We start from the raw sequence: 18,890 nt of genomic DNA, 5'->3' as shown, positions 1-18,890 counted from the left end.
TATTGTCTTCTCTATGACTGAAGAGATCAGCACTCTTGCCAGCACCACTGAGATCTGGAATCTCAGCATAGCTTTACCGCGAGTTGAAATCCCCAGCTATGACTTGTGTGTATGGCAGAGAGATAATGACATAAAAGTAAGATGCAATGGGCCAACATGCTGGCTTAGAGTAAATTAAAAAGAATATATATATTTGTGGATAACAAATTGGGTAGGGGCGGCTTTATAATACCATGTTGTCAACACTCACTGTTTCTCTTTGTCTTCTGAGTAGTGAGCAAAATATTTTCTCACAACAGGGTTTTGTAAAAGCCGCTACATTTATTAAGCGTCACGTGCCCAACGTTCCTTTAAAAGGCATCCCCTTAAATATCCCCGAGTCTTCACTGTCTGGTTTTGGGTTTCACAATTAAAGTGGATTTTTTTTCTTAGTTTAAGAGTGGTTTCATGCCTTCTTTGCCATAACGAGTATGAAAAATAAGTTCATTTACAATGAAATAGTTTTAGAAGTCATCAGTCCTTGAAGCTGAGCAGAGGATGGTTCATTTTATTATAATTTCTTTATGCTTTATCACCTGGTTTCCAAGATGAAACTTTTCCACTTCCCTACCTGCCCCTATCTGGAGATCCATCCAAATGCAGACCCCAGGGAGATCCATTTCCTTTCAGTTTGGGGTCACTGCATTTTCCTTATCTTGTCTCTGCACTCACACCCTCTTGGAGGCCCCCCTGCGTGTCCCTGCAGATAGCCATCAGTCAGCTGGTAGGGGAGAGCCGGGAAGACTGACACAGAGCCCATCCTCCTGAAATGTGGCATCTGCGTGACAGGCAAGCTCCCAAACTTTGAAGCTGCTTCCCTTTCTTTCCTTCCAAGGAAATCTGCACCTCTCTCTCATTTAAATAAATGAAGTCCTTTCCAACTGATGAGGACAGCTGCAAGAACATAGCTTTGATAATGGCTCCTGGCTCACGTGTTGGATCAAATAGTTTCTCTTGGTAGTTAGGATCATATGAAATGAATTGTTTTTTCCAACTTTTTATTTCATGAGATGTCTAAGCCTACAGAAAAGCTAAAGGAATAAGACAGTGAAAGCATGTGTGTTTGTGTATCCGTATCACAGATATACCGGATATGAACATTTTGTCACATTATTCTCTCTCTCTCTCTCTCTCTCTGCAACCTTTTTATTCACCTGAACCACATGAAAGTGAGTTTCAGACATCATTATTTTTCTAAGAATAAGGACACCTTCCTATTTAACCACAACATTATTAATTAAGGCAATTAACTAAATCGGTTAAAGAAATCTAGTGGATCTATAATATCATCTATAAGAAGTCCATATTCAAATTTATCCACTTGTCCCGAAAAGGTCTTATTTTTAAAATGCTTATGAATGAGAATTTTAGAAATCCGTTTATGTAGAAAATTATTCCTCTCCCCCCTTTTTAATTTTGCTATGCTTAGCACATATAGAGGAGTTTGTATATTCATGTTCGATTTAAATGGTGCATAAAATTGATTTAAAATGACTGTATTTGTGTGTGTGTGTGTGTGTGTGTGTGTGTGTGTGCGTGCGAGTGATTGTGGTGATGTGTTCGTTAAAAATCAAGCAAAATGGGGCTCTTGTTTCTAGTAGATTGTGGAAAGGAATGTGCCTGTTCCTTCTCATCTGTTCCTGGCTTATGTTTTCTGATATTCCTAAATTGCTGTGTATTATAATACCATTTGAGGTGAAAATTTTTTTAATGAGGGAGGACGTATAAATAGTCTTTACACGTTAATTTGGTTAGAGTTATTTGCTTAGAGAATTTATCATTAAGGGATGGTCAAGTATTTAATTATACCTAAAATCTTAATGATAAAGTTGAACTACATCCTGCACTTACATAGAATAATGTATAAAATATTTGAAAAGTACTTCTTACTTGTAATTCTTACAATAGTGTTTTTTAAGCACTGAGATACCTCTAGTTAAAAGTGACTCTTTTAGGGGCGCCTGGGTGGCGCAGTCGGTTGGGCGTCCGACTTCAGCCAGGTCACGATCTCGCGGTCCGTGAGTTCGAGCCCCGCGTCGGGCTCTGGGCTGATGGCTCAGAGCCTGGAGCCTGTTTCTGATTCTGTGTCTCCCTCTCTCTCTGCCCCTCCCCCGTTCATGCTCTGTCTCTCTCTGTCCCAAAAATAAATAAACGTTGAAAAAAAAAATTAAAAAAAAAAAAAGTGACTCTTTTAGAAGGGTACCTCCTTATTAAGCCGGGCTTATGAGACCTTGTAGCAATGTCCTTAATCAATCAGATATAAGGATTCATTTATATATATTTCCTTTGTGCTTCAAAAGTTCACTAATTTGTTTGACATTTTCATCCATTGTTATTATTTTTTCTGCATCATACTATTAAAGTCATAAAGTTTCATGTGCTCCCTTCCTTTCTGATATCCTCTATAATTAAAAATGTACAGTAGGCCATATTATTTGGCCTTGACATAGAAAATTATCTTTCATACGTGGAATTTTACGAAAAAAAGTCCCCAAATAATGCATCAGCAAGAAAAAGTCATGTCATAAAAATTAATTTGTTCACATTCTTTGTTAGTCAAGTTAAACTTCTGTGACTTTGCATGAGTGTTGTGTAAATTTTTTACCATGTAGGTAAGAGAGAAGTTATTACATAAGTCTTTGCCAAAAGACAGGTATGCCATGTGGGAATACATTTTATCACAAAAAGATGTCTGACATGTATGTCTATTGACTTAGATGTCCTAGGTAGGAATGAAGGACTTAGTGACATAGGTGGTATTTTCATCTCTTCTTCTGGCTGAGGATTGAGACTTCAGAAGAGAAAAGAAGACCACGGGAGATAATAAAACCTGGATACACAGATATTGTCAAGAGCAAGATTAGAATTTTTTCTGGACTGTGACTTGTGATCACATAAGGGTATTGGTAGACACTGGAATGAATATTTCCAAGACTGAAAAGAATGTTTTTTTTTGGTCGGGACTAGATTACCTATTTAAAAGGGATTTAGATATAATCTAGGGAGGGATAAGCATTGTATAAACGCATGTGATCTAAGAAATGGATGAAAGACAGGCACATGACACTTAAAAGAAGAATAATAGCAGGTAGCTGTCACGTAATGGAGAAATTTGGGATTAAAGACAAAAGATCTGAATGTCAACCCCGTTTTTTTCTGCATAATGCTTTCGGAATTTGTGAAAAATGTTTTCTTTGTGCCAAAATCCTATAATTATCAATCTAATTTTGCTATGGAGTCTTTGTTTTGAATAAAATATTTGGGGGAACCTATTCATTTCCCTTTTGCTCTTAAAGATTGAGTATGGTATACATTTATGCATAACCTACAACGATACCTACAATGATTCCATAAATGGTAGAGACAACCTGACACAGGGGAAATGCTGACCATCTAGATTTTTCCATACATGAAACACCTCACAGAGTTACTGACATTTACTGTGTGTTGAATAAATGTTAGTTCTTCTTCTGCAGTTCATTGACACTGATCCTGTCTGGTCAGGTTCTGCCCCATCTGGACCTCAAAATGTTTTCTCACGATGACATTAGAAGATGGGTCCTCCTGCTTCCATTTCTCCAGGATCTCTGTAGGCACGTCTCTTCACGGGGTTATTTACTCACATTTCAACTCACACCACCCCTACCAGTGCATTGAAATTGCTCTTGGAAGGGTCCCCAGTTGTGTCTGTGTTGCTGGATACTCGCACAGTGCCACAGAATCAGAGCCAGAGGGACCATGGAGGTTATCTGATTAAGCTGCCTTCTTTTACAGACAGCGAGTCAGGCCCAGATAAATTGAGATCTAAGATGACACAGCTCGTAAGTGGTAAACAAGGGGCTCTGAGAACCTGACTCTCTAACTCCAGGTTCAGGATTTTCTTCTCATAAATCCACCGGACTCTCCTCCAGCTACAGTCTCATCCATATTCTTTTCATAAAATCCTCTCTGTATTGCTGTCTTATTTTCTCTTGTCATTCACTTCCTCCACCCACTGCAAGGGATCGTCTGCTTCCATCACTTTACTGCAGCTGACCTCTTTAAGGTCTCTATTGATCCAATTGACCAGTGCAGTGCCTTTTTTTTTTTAAAGAGAACTTACCCTAGTTTGTGTATGTTCTACTTGTCACTGTTGGCCACTTCCTCTTTATCTAACCTCTGTTTTCTCTCCTGGTTCCCTTCACAGAATGATCTGTACCCTTCTCCGTACTCTGTCTGCTCCTATACATTAAGGCCCATTGCTACTGTTACTCTGCATACCCGCTCTATGTGGCTTCATCCACTCCCATGGCTCCAGCTATCACATTTTATGGATGACTCCAAATGATGTCTCCAAAATGCAGGAGGGAACTTCCGGGGGCTGATGGAAATATTCTGTATCTTGACTCTGGTGGTGGTTACATGACTGTATGCATTTATTAATACTCACCAGGTATAAAATTAGTGAATTTTCATATGTGAATTACATCTCAATGAAACTGATTTTAAAAATGGTATCTAGGACTTACCCCCTTTCCAGTGATTTTCAGACTCCTACACACAGCTGCCTTCTTGATATATTCACTCACACGTTTCCATGCATTTTAAAATCAGTGGGACCAAAACTGAACTCATAATTTCTCCGAACCTGCTTCTTTTCTTATATTTTCTATTTCACTTGTGGAGCCATTGATTTTCTTGTCTCCCTTTTCTCCACATCCAGTTGGTCATCAAGTGATCTCTGTTTCAGCTCAGATATATTTCTTAGATCAATCCCTTCCTCTCCATCCCCTTACCACATTTATAATTCAATCTCTGATCATCTTTCACTAAACTACTGAAGCAGCCTCCTAATTGTTCCCTTGGACTTTAGTCTTATCATTTTCAAATCCGTCTCCACAAAGCTGCCAGAACAATCTATCTAAAACACAAATCTGAATAGCATGTCCCTCCCTATTTGAAATATTTTGAGTGCTCTATACCTTTATCCTCATAGGATAGTATACTATCCTTTTATTGTGACATAGAATGATTCTTCAGGTTCTGGCCCCTGCTAAATTTTCCCTTCCTTTTCTTACCTTACACCTTATTCCTTAGTTGAAAATACTTTAATTAACCCACAGGTGACACAGTGCGTCTGTGTCTCACTAAGGCTGCCCTATCCCTTCTCCCAAATAATCTCTTTCCTTCTGACTGTGCTCCACCTTCTGTAAGGCTGTCCACCTTAACCTCTATTCGGAGATCAACTACTCTAGAAGGCTTCCTGTGACCCCGACTTCCCACTCCAAACATCTCTTCTCCCCTTGAATGCTCTGTGTATACAATACATCCTAAATATATAAAAATAGTCACATTGCTTTATAATTACCTCTTTATGTTTCCCTTCCTATGAATTCCTCAGGGCAAGAATTTACTCAATGTCATATTTCTAATACCCATGACAGCGCCCGGCCCACAATAGGCAAATGCCTCTGTGGGTGGGTGTTGTGGAGCTGTGTCTGGCTGGTGGCTCGCCCAGAGCCTTTTCCCATACATGGCAACATGGCAGGACAGCTGGCCACCTAGCTTTTTTCATACAGGAGCCACCTGGTACAATGACAGAAACCTAGAAGGTGTTGGATAAATGTATGCTCTTCTTCTGAGCATGTTAATTTTAGGATCATTATCCGTGCTTTTTACTCCATTTGGACTCAAAACGTTCCATCATCGTTGAAGTTCCATCATAGACGTCGTGAACATGGTCCTGTCTACTGTTCATCATTCTATTCCAGTCAAGTCCTGCTTTCCCAAAGAAGTTGTACGTGGTCCCACCAACTTGGTCAGTGGTCTCCAGATTCCAAAGTGAGCCTTTCTGTCTTCATCCTTATGGCATGAGGCCCAGTAGACAGCTCTTTCTTGACACGCTCCCGTGACTTATGGCATTTCCTCTCCTAGTTTTCTTCCAACTTTGGCCTTTGGAGGGTTTCCTCCGGTGCCTGTTCTAAAAGTGTAGGGATTCTTTGAGGCTCATCGTTGGCCCTCTTTTTCTTCACTGTCTACTCTCTCAACAGCATCTCATCTATTCATGTGGCTGTAACTATCTCTGTGCTAAGAATTCCCAAATTTATATTCATAGCTTGCACCTCTTCTTAGTTCCAGATTACTGTGTGCTACTGACAGCTTGACTTTTTCATTTGTATCTCTTCTAGATATTTGAAGTGTAATGAATACAGCCTAAACGCTTGATTTTCTCTCCTGAAACTGATTTCGTTTTCCAGACTTCCATCATTTTAGTAAAGGAGCCACCCTACACCCAGTTATTCAAGCAAGAAACATGGGAATTATTCCTGATTTTTTTCCCTTCTCCTCATTCCCCACATCTAATCTGTTAATGAGTACTGTTGATTGTGCCTTTAACGAGTATCTCATCCATGAGTTTCTATGTCCGAAGCCATCTTCATGGTCTGGGCTGCATCCTCGCCCGGACACTGCAGTCGTTTCCTAATGGAGTCCTCTACGTCTTCTGCACGCTTCCAATCCATCCTTCCTGCTGCTCTGGATGGAATCTGGCAGACATGTAAATTATGGAGTCTTTTAAAATTCTTCAGAGACTTCCCACTTCCCTCAAATACAAGCCCAGCCTCTCACCAGCTTATGAGGCCACACATAGTCTGGCTGTAGCTGGCTGCTCTCTCCTTGCTGGGGTGCCTCCTCACACACTGTGCCTGGCCTCCTGGCCTCCTGGGTAGGGGTCTGCTTTCGAGGCTTCACATTGAGCCGCCTATTTACCTGGGCTACTCTTCTGGATCAGCCTGTCTGCACCTTTCTCATCTATCAGATGGCCTTCCCCCCCGAAACTTATCAAAGTTAGTATCCTCCTTAGGATTTTCGCTTCAAATTATTATTTGTGTACTTGTTTATTTCCTTCTTCCCTTTTCTCACCTCTGAATACCCAACATGTTTGTCATGAGGTCTCAGTAAATATCAGTTGAATAAATGAACATAGTTAAGTACTTCAAAGTAACAAAAAAATATCTATCCCATCTTTAGATGTATATGCATGCATATCTAGTAACTCATACATAGAGATATAGATAAGTTTACCCAATTGTGCCTGCATGCTTTAAAGTCAAGTTTGATCTAAAAATATTAAAATAAGCTAAAAGACTTGAGGTTTCTAACAATTCAAAGATCACCTTCAATATGAAGGCCTAAGTGCCTTGAAGTCAATATTCTTTCTTCATGGTTCTTATACAGAAAATGGCAATGTACATGGTGGTAATTCAGAACTCAGTCATGTTCCACAGTTCTGTTTTATTTTGTTTTATGTAATAAAAATTTCCATAAGAGGTTGGATTTAAGATTTTAATTTTAAATTGCTGATACTAAGTTCTGCTAAGTTAAAAAAGCAAAAATTAAGTAAGCTTCTTCTAGGTAAATTTTATGTACACACACACACACACACACACACACATATAATATTTTTTTTTTAAGAAAGAGAGTGAGCAGGGGAGAGGGGCAGAAGAAGACAGGCAGAATCTTCAGTAGGCTCTACACTCAGTGCAGAGCCCGGTACAGGGCTTGATCCCATGACCCTGGAATCATGATCTGTGCTGAAATCAAGAGTAAGACGCTCAACTGACTGAGCCACCTAGGTGCCCCTTAGGTAAATAGTATATGTATTATTATATACATATACATATATATGTAAAACAATTTTTAAAATATATATATATTTTACATATATATTATATATATATATATATTTAAAGATTGTTCAACATTTTTAAGGTTAAACCAATCCACATTTTTACTTAAAAACATTTTTTTAATGTTTGTTTTTGAGAGTGAGAGAGAGAGAGTGCGAGTGGGGGACGGCAGAGAGAGAGGGAGACACAGAATCTGAAGCAGGCACAGAATCCGAAGCAGCTGTCAGCACAGAGCCTGACACGGGGCTCAAACTCAGAAACCTTGAGATCATGACCTGAGTGGAAGTCAGACGCTTAACTGACTGAGCCACCCAGGCGCCCCAATAATATTTTAAAACTGAGTAGAAAATTTACATAACCAAATAAATCTGTAAGATTCAAGATGCTCTTGAAATAGAATGAGTTGCTTTGCCAAGTTTGGACTGCTTTCAGATTTATTGTTGCTGTGTTCAGTGTTTGTTTGGCATCTATAGTGTACTAGTACAGAGAGTTAAGACCCCTGGCATAAATATCAAGGCATGGAACATGAAAGCAGCTGTCTCATGCCCACACTTTGTCCCCAGTCCTATGCTTACCTTGCATTGATCATTGCTCCATACATTGAACTTGCTGCCACTACCGTCCCTCCATTTTCTTCACTTCTTTCCAGTTCTGGATTTTTATGCCGATGTGTTCCATATGGTTCCAAATATGGAATTCAGAAGTCAGAATGTTTTTGTATACAACCATAAATCTTGAATTGTACATAATATTTGTTCTTTGAGTACTAGGCCAAAAGAGTGTGGAATCACCGTATGCGGTGGTAAAATTCCATTTAGGAGGAACATTTTATGTTTTGACTTAAATGGTGTTGAGATAGAAATTAGTAAATATGTAAGATGATTTTGAATAATGAAAGAAGATCAAAATTGTCAAATTGGCTAACATACAGTGTATGAAGTGTGTTCTTGGTTTTTGGGGTAGATTCCCATGGTTCATTGCTTACATACAACACCCAGTGCTCATCCCAACAAGTGCCCTCCTCAATGCCCATCACCCATTTTCCCCTCTCCCCCATACCCCCACTCCCCCATCAACCCTCAGTTTGTTCTCTGTATTTAAGAGTCCTTTATGGTTTGCCTCCCTCCCTTTCTGTTTGTAACTATTTTTCCCCCTTCCCTTCCCCCCATGGTCTTCTGTTAAGTTTCTCAAGATCCACATATGAGTGAAAACATGATATATGTCTTTCTCTGACTGACTTATTTCACTCAGCATAATACCTTCCAGTTCTGTCCACATTGCTGCAGATGACAGGATTTCATTCTTTTTATTGCCAAGTAGTATTCCATTGTATATATAAACCACATCTTCTTTATCCATTTGTCAGTTGATGGACATTTAGGCTCTTTCCATAATTTGGCTAATCTGCGCTTCTCTCCCCCTCACCCGCATTTCCTATTACTTGTTTCCTATTAATTATTGCCCCACACAGATGACTAAAATAGCAAATTTCAAATGTCAACCTCATTCTGAGGCCCAATCTTGGATTTTCAGCTACCCATTTGACATTACGAGTTCTACATTCTTCTAGCCCTTTAACCAAATCGAATCACAATTTCTTTTCCCATTTTCGACAATGTTCCATCTTTCTCCTAGTCATTTTGGTCTGAAACTTTGTTTGTATCTCCTATACCTTCTCTATTCTTCAGACCTTTTGTGTCAACCACTGCTGCTGTTAACATTTCATGCATCCCCTGTCCAGGCCACACCTGTACACTGACTGCTCACCTTCACTCTTTGCCTATCATAAAGGAGGTCCTCTATAAAAAATAGCATAGGGGCACCTGGGTGGCTTAGTCAGTTAAGCATCCAACTTCGGCTCAGGTCATGATCTAGCTGTTTGTGAGTTTGAGCCCCGCATTGGGCTCTGTGCCAACAGCTCAGTGCCTAGAGCCTGTTTCAGATTCTGTGTCTCCCTCTCTCTCAGCCCCTCTCCTGCTTGCACTCTGTCTCTCTTGTCTCTCAAAACTGAATAAACGTTCAAAAAATATTTTAAAAAACATTAAAAAAACAGTATAAACTTTAAAAGCTTAGGTTCACACAAAATCACATTCTCTGGCCACAGTACAAATATATGATACATGAAAAAGGTGTCTTTTTAAAAACCTCCATAAATTTTAAAATTAAAATCACACATGGAACAAAGGGGGCATAAAAAGAGAAATTAAAAATACTTAGAACTGAAAGATAACTGTACCGCAGAACCTGGGAGATGGAAACAAAGCAGTACCTAGAAGAAAAATTGTTACAGTGTAAGTATACATATTGGAAAATTTAAAAAGTCATGATATCAATAAGCTAAACATCCAACTTAAGACATTCAGACCAGAACAACAAAACAAGCCCATGAAAAAATAGAAGAGAAGAAAATTATAAAGCAAAGACCAAAAGTAATGAAATAGAAAACTAACAATGAACTAAAAAGCTAGTTCTATGAAAAGACTAATGTATGAACTTCTGGTGAAATTAATCAAGTTAAAAAAATAACATTAAATAGTAATAATGAAGGGGAGCCATAATATCATATATGCAGAAATTTAAAAGATAGTAGGAGACGGGGCTCCTGGGTGGCTCAGTCAGTTGAACATCCAACTTCAGCTCAGGTCATGATGTCGTGTACGTGGGTTCAAGCCCTGCATCGGGCTCTGTGCTGACGGCTCAGCTTTGGATTCTGTTTCCCTCTCTCTCTGCCCCTGCCCTGCATCGGGCTCTGTGCTGATGGCTCAGCTTTGGATTCTGTTTCCCTCTCTCTCTGCCCCTCCCCTGCTCGTGCTCTGTCCCTCTCTGTCTCTTAAAAAAGAAAATAAAACGTTAAAAAAAAGTTTAAAAGATAGTCGGAGAGCCAGTACACATACCACAATGACTGAAATAAAAATGAATGCAAAAATTCTTATTTTGCAAGAGTGGAGAGCAGTTGAAACTCTCTCATTTTACTAGTGGCAGTATAATTTTGTAAAATTGCTATAAAAAATTGCTGGGCAGTATATACTAAAGTTGAATACTAGCCTACTTTGTGACCCATAAATTCTGTTCCTAGGTCTGTATCTAAAAGATACGAGAGCTAATGTTTACCACAGATTATAAACAAGAATATTTATAACATATTTTTGCATATAAGATTCAAGTTACAGTCAATCAAAATGCCTGTCAAAATTAAATGAATAAATACATTCATGTAATGGTATGAAATGATTCTAGTCACACAATGGAATAGTACACAACAATGAAGAGGAATGAGCCACTGCTACACAACAATCTTAGTGACTCATATATACAATGTTCAGAAAAAGGAACCAGACACATACCACTACATGACTCCACTCACCTAAAGTGTGAGAATAGGCAAAACTAATCTGTGATGATCAAAGTCAGAATAGTTACCTCTGGAATGGTACGAACTGGGAAGGGGCAAAAGGGATTTTTTTGGTTGCTAGAAATGTTCCATATCTTGATCTATGTGGTGGTTACAATGTTATATATGTATGTAAAATTTCATCAAGCAATACACTTAAGATAATATATATATATATATATATATATATGTATGTATGCTATTTCTCAATTTTAACTTTTATTTAAAAAAACAAAAATGCACAAGGTAAAAAAATAAGTGAATATTTTGAATAGTCTTATACAAATAACTGGATAAGTTTGATTATATGGAAACAGTTTTAGCATAGTATGTTACCAAAGCTGGCTCAAGATAAAAAAGAAAGTAGAATGATTCCCTAAACATTAAAGAGTTTAATAAAGTGTTGAAAGCCTTCCCACAAAGAAAATACCAGAACATATACATAACTCCAAAGCTGTGCCAGAAAATACAAAAAGAAAGGACACTCTAATTCGTTTAATCTCCAATTAAGACAAAGAGAGTAAAAGAAAAATTTAGACTATTTTACTCATGATTTTACATATAAGAATTTTGAAGAAAATATTAACAAACTAAATCCACTGTGGTAAAAGATTTTATACTGTGATTAAAATGGTCTTATAACAATAAGGCAAGGTGGGTTCAATCTCAAGAAAGTAATTGATTGAATTTGCCACGTTAGCAGTGTAAAAGAGACAAATTCTATGTTTATCTCGAGTTGCCAAAGAATCTAAATTCAACAAATTTTCATGCTTAAATAAAAACACTTGGAATAGGCACAGATTTCCTTACCCTAATAAAGACTATTTAAAATATTGTTTTTAGCAAGCATAATTAGAGAAGTTTGAATGCAGTTAGTGGTTTATAATAAAATCACTAATAAGCTCTGTTGGTTGACCTAACCAGTGATGTATGATAAAATAAAAATGTAGTTAAGTATAAAAAAGTAGGGAGCACTGAAACTGAAAAGAAAAAATCAAACTGTCATTTGGAGACCTTATGTTTGTGTGTAAAACAATAGCCAAAGTATCTAAAGATAAATTATTATAATGAATAAAACTTCAGCGAATTTTCTGGGTACCAAATCAACTCATAGAAGTCAATTAGATTTTTATTCACCAGCCAAAAGTGAAAAAATGTAAGTTGTAAAAGAATTCTATATATATAATAAACACAAAAAATTAGGATACTTAGAAATAAAATCTAAGCTGTTCAAGGCATTTATGGACAAAAATGGCACAACATTATTGGAAGATATTTTTCAAGACCTAAATAATGATTACGTTTAACTTGTTCATGGAAAAGAAGATTCAATACTGTGAAGTTGTCAAATATCCTTACTTTGATCCATAAATTCATAGCTACTCCAGTGAAAACTTCCAACAATTTTAAAATATATATTTTTTTTAATTTTTTTTTTAACATTTATTTATTTTTGAGACAGGGAGAGACAGAGCATGAACGGGGGAGGGGCAGAGAGAGAGGGAGACACAGAATCTGAAGCCATCAGCCCAGAGCCCGACGCGGGGCTCGAACTCACGGACCGCGAGATCGTGGCCTGAGTTGAATTCGGACGCTTAACCGACTGAGCCACCCAGGCGCCCCTAAAATATATTTTTTATGCTTTTACTTTTTTGGAACTTGACAAGGAGGTTCAAAAATGTATATGGAATAATGAAAGGTGAAGAATAGCAAAGATTGTCTTGAAGGAAAAGAAGAAGCAGGGGAGGGTTGTCCTACTATGCAGGCATTAATAATAAATATGCAGCAATTAGAATAATGTGGGATTAGTCCACAGAACAAAACAGAGATTCTCCAAGAGATAGTGGTAAAGGAATGGATGGAGTATTCAATTCATTATCCATATGGAAAATTAAAAATAAAATAGAATACTCACATGTGTAAAAATGTGTGAAAGATAAAACTATAAATCTTTTAGGAAAAAATGTAAAGAATATTTTCATGACCCTGGGTTGGGAATGATTTCTCACATAATACCCAGACAGCATAAATCACAAATAAAATAATTGATCTGTTCCTCTACCTTAAACACAATAACTTGTATACCAAACGTTCTATAAAGTGAGCAAAAATGGAAGCTATAAGATGTTAAAACATTTGTAACACATATAGCTGGGAAAATGATTAGTTTCCTAAATATGGGGAAAACGGCCGTAAATCAATAAGAAAATACAAACCCACAAGTTAGAATATGGGAAATTAACGTGAAATGACATTTCACAAAGAGGAAACACAAGGGCTCAGTAAACATGTGAAAAAAATTTTTATTTATTTATTTATTTATTTATTTTTTTAACGTTTATTTTTTTTTGAGACAGAGAGAGAGTATGAATGGGGGAGGGTCAGAGAGAGGGAGACACAGAATCTGAAACAGGCTCCAGGCTCTGAGCTGTCAGCACAGCGTCCGCCGCAGGGCTCGAACTCACGGACTGTGAGATCATGACCTGAGCTGAAGTCGGTGGCTTAACCGACTGAGCCACCCAGGTGCCCCGACATGTGAAAATATTTATCCTGATTTGTAATATGGGAAATGCAAATTCAGACAGAGTAATAGATTGTCTAGAAAGAACACACAGGAAGCTAAGTTGGACACACCAGGTGTTTGTTTAATAGTTACTCTTTATGTACTACTTATGTTATAAATTCTCTTCATAACATTTAATATTTAACATAAAAAGCAAATAATCAGAACCATAAGTGTACAATCAGTATCACTTATTATAAATAAAAGATAACATAAAAACTAATACAATTAGTGCAAAATAATGTTTTAAAAATTCTACCTATATATTCGTATCTGCAAAAAGCTGAAAGCCTGAAACCTGTTCTTTTGTTGTTACCAGAAAATTTATCAAGTGTTTTAGAGGTATTAAAGACCTATTAGCATCTCAGTGAGACCTTTTTCCTTTGCATAATCAGAAAGAACTGTATTTGTTCTTTACAATTAAGGTAGTACATATCTCACACTTTGGAGAACATTAGCCTATGGCATTAACTTTTTATTCCTCATTTGGTACTTCACCTTAGGATAACAGATTTATTAATTTCCTGCTATGTACAAGGCATTAGGCTATCAGGTTTGTAAAGAGGATGAGCGTTTTGCAAGTGTGGGTTTTTGAATACTCGTCTTTCTCCCCAGTATAGCCCCCTGAGGGTGTATAGTTTACTAAGGAAAGATTAATATAGAACAATAAATATAATATAAATTAGAATGGAATATGTGCCATAATAGGAGTACTAATGAACTGCTAAAGTACTTCGGGAGAGGTAGCAAATAACCAGGCAGGAGTTAGCTTTGCTGGTATCTGTGTGGGGAGCAAACAAATCGGGAGAACTCGCGAAGCAAAAGTCCTGTGGCAGCAAGCAGCGTGCCTGGCTGGCTTAAGGAATAACAAGTGGCCAGCATGGCAGGAGCACAGAGAGCTGGAGGTGGGCGGAGGCAGGGCTTGGCTTGGTGTCCTCCATGTTTCTCAGGAGAGTCTCTTACACGTGAGAGGTCCTTAATAAACACTTGTAAATAATTGAAACCTGGTGATTAAAACAAACAGAGAAAAGAAACAAAGAAGGGAGCATTTCTCTGAAGAACTGTATGGTGATGCAGTTTCTTCGAACCACACATAAATAGAACATTAGACTCCTCATAAGTATGTAATATTCTGTGCAATTCGTATCATAAAGAGATTGAATGGCAGGTGAAATCCTGTAAAAAAAAATCCCCATATCAAGGCAAATGATTTATTTTGTTGAATTAAACATTGTATTACAGAAGCCAGTCTTCAACTGAGTCTGAAAATTTTTTGTCCTTCAGAGCCTGCTGCTATAGGTGTAGGGAATTTGAACATATGCCATGTAGCATAGTACAGGAAAATATTGTGCTTACCAAAAAAAGGAGTACAAATAACAGTTGACAGAACCATCTGTGTCGTCTTAACTAGTCCTTCCTAAGCTTCAATTCCTTCATTGCTAACATGGGCATAATCCATACTTTGCCTACTGCATAGGGTTATTGTGAAAAGCAAATGGTATACGTATATACGAAAGTTCTTAGCAGATGTTGTGTACTGTACATCGTTTATGTAATATCTGTGCATAAGTCTACACATATCCCTACGGATATCTGCACACATTCGTATAATTTATATGTGAAATGTCTTCAATTGATTTGTAAATGTAATCTAAAATAATTCCATCTAATGCTAGGGTTATATGGATTATTCGGTCAGAATGCATCAAAATCAGTCATCACACTTCCACAAAGTTGGTGAAATAGAAAAGCATAATAAGATATTAAAACAAACCTAGAAGCAAGGAAATCCAAAGAACAAACAGAGTGCACAGACCACAAAGGTAAAAATATTACTTTATTTGCTTTGAGGTCAGAGATCGTGTCACGTGACGATAAATGTAAAAGGTGGAAAAAACATGTAAAATAGGTGAGTGTATAGGCGGAAAAAGTAATTATAGATAAGAAACGGAAAACGTTCAATAATACTATTGATTTGAAACATCATAGAGAACAGGGGAACAAAAAAAGTATTGGGGAAATAATGTATAAGAAAAACAAAAATTATACATGAAAGGCATACTGTGAATCCCAAAATAAGGTATTTTCCCACTAAGCTCCAGAAGCAAGTGGATAGTTTGAGAAGCAGTTAATTTTAAAAAGCTGTTATTTGTTTGTCTAAAACCCACTGGCAGTGTTCTCTAGGGAGCAAACATATTTACATTCTTCAGAAGGAAAAGTGGTGAAAATTTTGTGGGGGATTTTTTTTTGGACAGGATTTGTAATTTAGATGCATAATATCTTATTTTTAGAATAGAATGCTATACTTGAACATTACTAATAAATAAGTGATTGAGAGAGATTTCAAGGCACAGATTCACCATGATTTAGAAACCTAAGTGTCACTGATAAACATAACTTGACAAAGTCTGATGTTAACGTTTTCATTTTAAGATACGTCTAAGGATTACCTTTGGTATTTTACATTTATAAGTTTGGCTTCCAGTAAGGAAGCAAAAGCGAGTTGTAATAAAATTTCCTGATAACTAGATGTCCAGAAATATAGAATTTAATTATGAATAGAGGCCACCTATTTAACCAAGATTATTCTTAATTTTTTTTTCAACGTTTATTTATTTTTGGGACAGAGAGAGACAGAGCATGAACGGGGGAGGGGCAGGGAGAGAGGGAGACACAGAATCAGAAACAGGCTCCAGGCTCTGAGCCATCAGCCCAGAGCCCGACGCGGGGCTCGAACTCACGGACCGCGAGATCGTGACCTGGCTGAAGTCGGACGCTTAACCGACTGCGCCACCCAGGCGCCCCTAACCAAGATTATTCTTAAAAAAAAAAAAAAAAGTAAGGGGTGGAACAGAAAGCGGGGAGAAGGATAGATGGAAGGGACGTGGGTGACGGGACTAAGAGACCAAATGAGGTAGCTGAAAAACTGGCAGCAAGCCCTCTAAGCTTCACCTACTAGGACTGGAAAATTGACATCATTTTGGTGGAAGACAGATCCTTTCAGCCCCATAAGTGGGTCTGGATTGATAGCATTTTGTTGTACCAAATTTAAATAATTTCAAAACAAGCATTCCATAACAGACACACTACACTATTTGGGTCAATTTGTGTCTGTTGCATTCATTCATTGGACAGGAATTGGGTTTCAGACCTGTGGCAGGCATTGTGCATAGGCACTGCACACACAGTGACAAACAGGTAAGTATCACTTCGTGTTTCTTTTGGCAAAGAATTACACTTTCAAAAAGCAAATGTACCCTCCAATGGTGAATTGTATACATATTGAGATGGTGAGTAGTTACCAGGATTAGAAATAGGAATATTCTCTAAGGTCTAGTAAGGATATTCAATAATAAAATTCTAAAATGTCTTTTAAAATAATGATTGATTTAGGGGCGCCTGGGTGGCTCAGTCGGTTGAGCGTCCGACTTCAGCTCAGGTCACGATCTCGCGGTCTGTGAGTTCGAGCCCTGCGTCAGGCTCTGGGCTGATGGCTCAGAGCCTGGAGCCTGTTTCCGATTCTGTGTCTCCCTCTCTCTCTGCCCCTCCCCCGTTCATGCTCTGTCTCTCTCTGTCTCAAAAATAAATAAACGTTAAAAATAAAAATTAAAAAAAATAAAAAAATAAAAATAAAAAAAATAAAATAATGATTGATTTATCACCTGGACTGTTAAGGAACATCTAAAAAAATTACAGGGCTTGCCTTGCACAGAGTCGATAAAAAATGTCGAATTTGATATTATAATCCTTTTCCTAGCACTTCCCCTCTCAGATTCTTTACTGGGGGGCAGTGTTCTCAAGGAGCAAAAGTCCTGTTGAGAAAGGGCCCCATATTTTCTCAAGTTATATTCTTGGGCATTTTTTATATGGAAAATCTGTGGCTTTGTAAAATATAGTATCAATAAGGATTATGCAGAGCTTTTTGAAGTCTATAGTTTAATCTTTCTGGGATAATCTGAAGGGGGACTAGAAGGTCTTATGTGGTTGTCTGATGCAGAATGCAGGTATGTTTGGTGGCAACAATCTGGTTGCCTCCAATAAATTTCTCGAAAACGCTTACTCTTGGGCATACTTCTAAAAAGCCCCAATCAATTCACTTCTGTATAGTTCATACACTCCGTCACAAATAACCCCTGTCAGGCAGTGCACTGGGTACTGGAGCTAAAGGAGAAATAAGACATTGTTCCTTAAGTGACAGGAAGCCTTGCAATGTAATGTGAATAGATGTTTTGAATATAACATAGTAAATTCCATGCTGAAAGAATAGGCTGAGAAGGGAGGACCCACAAAGAAAGCAACAGTTAGTAGCAAGAACTAGCAGTGGACAGGTGGGGCTGCAAAGGCGATCCTGTGGTCCAGTGCCAAGAGGAGCCATGGGTTTGATGCACATTGGAGAGCTGACTTGGCAGTAGTCGGCAATTCCTTTTTGTAAACGTGCTACCCCACCATATAGACGTGGCTGTGTTTATCACTAGTCCGGAGTTTGAGGCTTCCTGTGTTGGTCATTTTCTGTGCATTCCAGGCAAGGATACATCGTCTCTCTGGACCTCACTTCTGTGGTCTATGATGAGGAAATTGAGACAGATGACCTCACACATCCCTTTGAATCCTAGAACTGCATGATAACTCTGTATAAGCTTGTACTGGTACCTTTGAAAATATAAAGAATGTGGGGGCATTGTATTCTTTTATTTTAAATGATGCTTTTTTGAATGATAAATGAGGAATAATTCTATAAATCCTAATAAACTCAATTAAAACAAGGGGGTAAGGGGCGCCTGGGTGGCCCAGTAGGTTGAACATCCAACTTTGGTTCAGGTCATGATCTTGTGGTTCATGGGTTCAAGCCCCGCGTCAGGCTCTATGCTGTCAGCTTGGAGCCTGGAGCCTGCTTCAGATTCTGTGTCTCCCTCTCTCTGCCCATCCCCCACTCATGTTCTCTCTCTCTCTCTCTCTCTCTCTCTCTCTCTCTCTCTGTCTCAAAAATAAATAAACATTAAAGCATTTAAAACAAGGGGTTAAAAGAACCTGGCATTTTTACGTTTATATACATTGTAACTGGACAGCAGGATTTAGAATAGGTTAGGTCAAGGAAACACACCTCCATCCTAAAAACATTAGTGCCGGGGAGCACAAACAACAAGAATAATAAAGTAAACACCTACAGGGTGCGTGGGCGTAATTGCTAACAAGTTTTAGGGAGCAGGTGGGGTTTTAGAAGCAATTTGAA

At 38.0% G+C, this 18,890-nt stretch overlaps 1 protein-coding gene across 6 annotated transcripts in view; it reads left to right on the top strand.

Moving 5' to 3' along the window:
- ZNF521 (zinc finger protein 521) overlaps positions 1 to 18,890 on the top strand; it is a 281,501-nt gene that overhangs the window by 121,468 nt on the left and 141,143 nt on the right. The window lies entirely within an intron of this gene.

This window comes from Prionailurus bengalensis, chromosome D3 (assembly GCF_016509475.1).
Source record: "Prionailurus bengalensis isolate Pbe53 chromosome D3, Fcat_Pben_1.1_paternal_pri, whole genome shotgun sequence".
Classification (NCBI taxonomy): Eukaryota; Metazoa; Chordata; class Mammalia; order Carnivora; family Felidae; genus Prionailurus; species Prionailurus bengalensis.
This window is presented reverse-complemented; position numbering and strand designations above follow the sequence as displayed.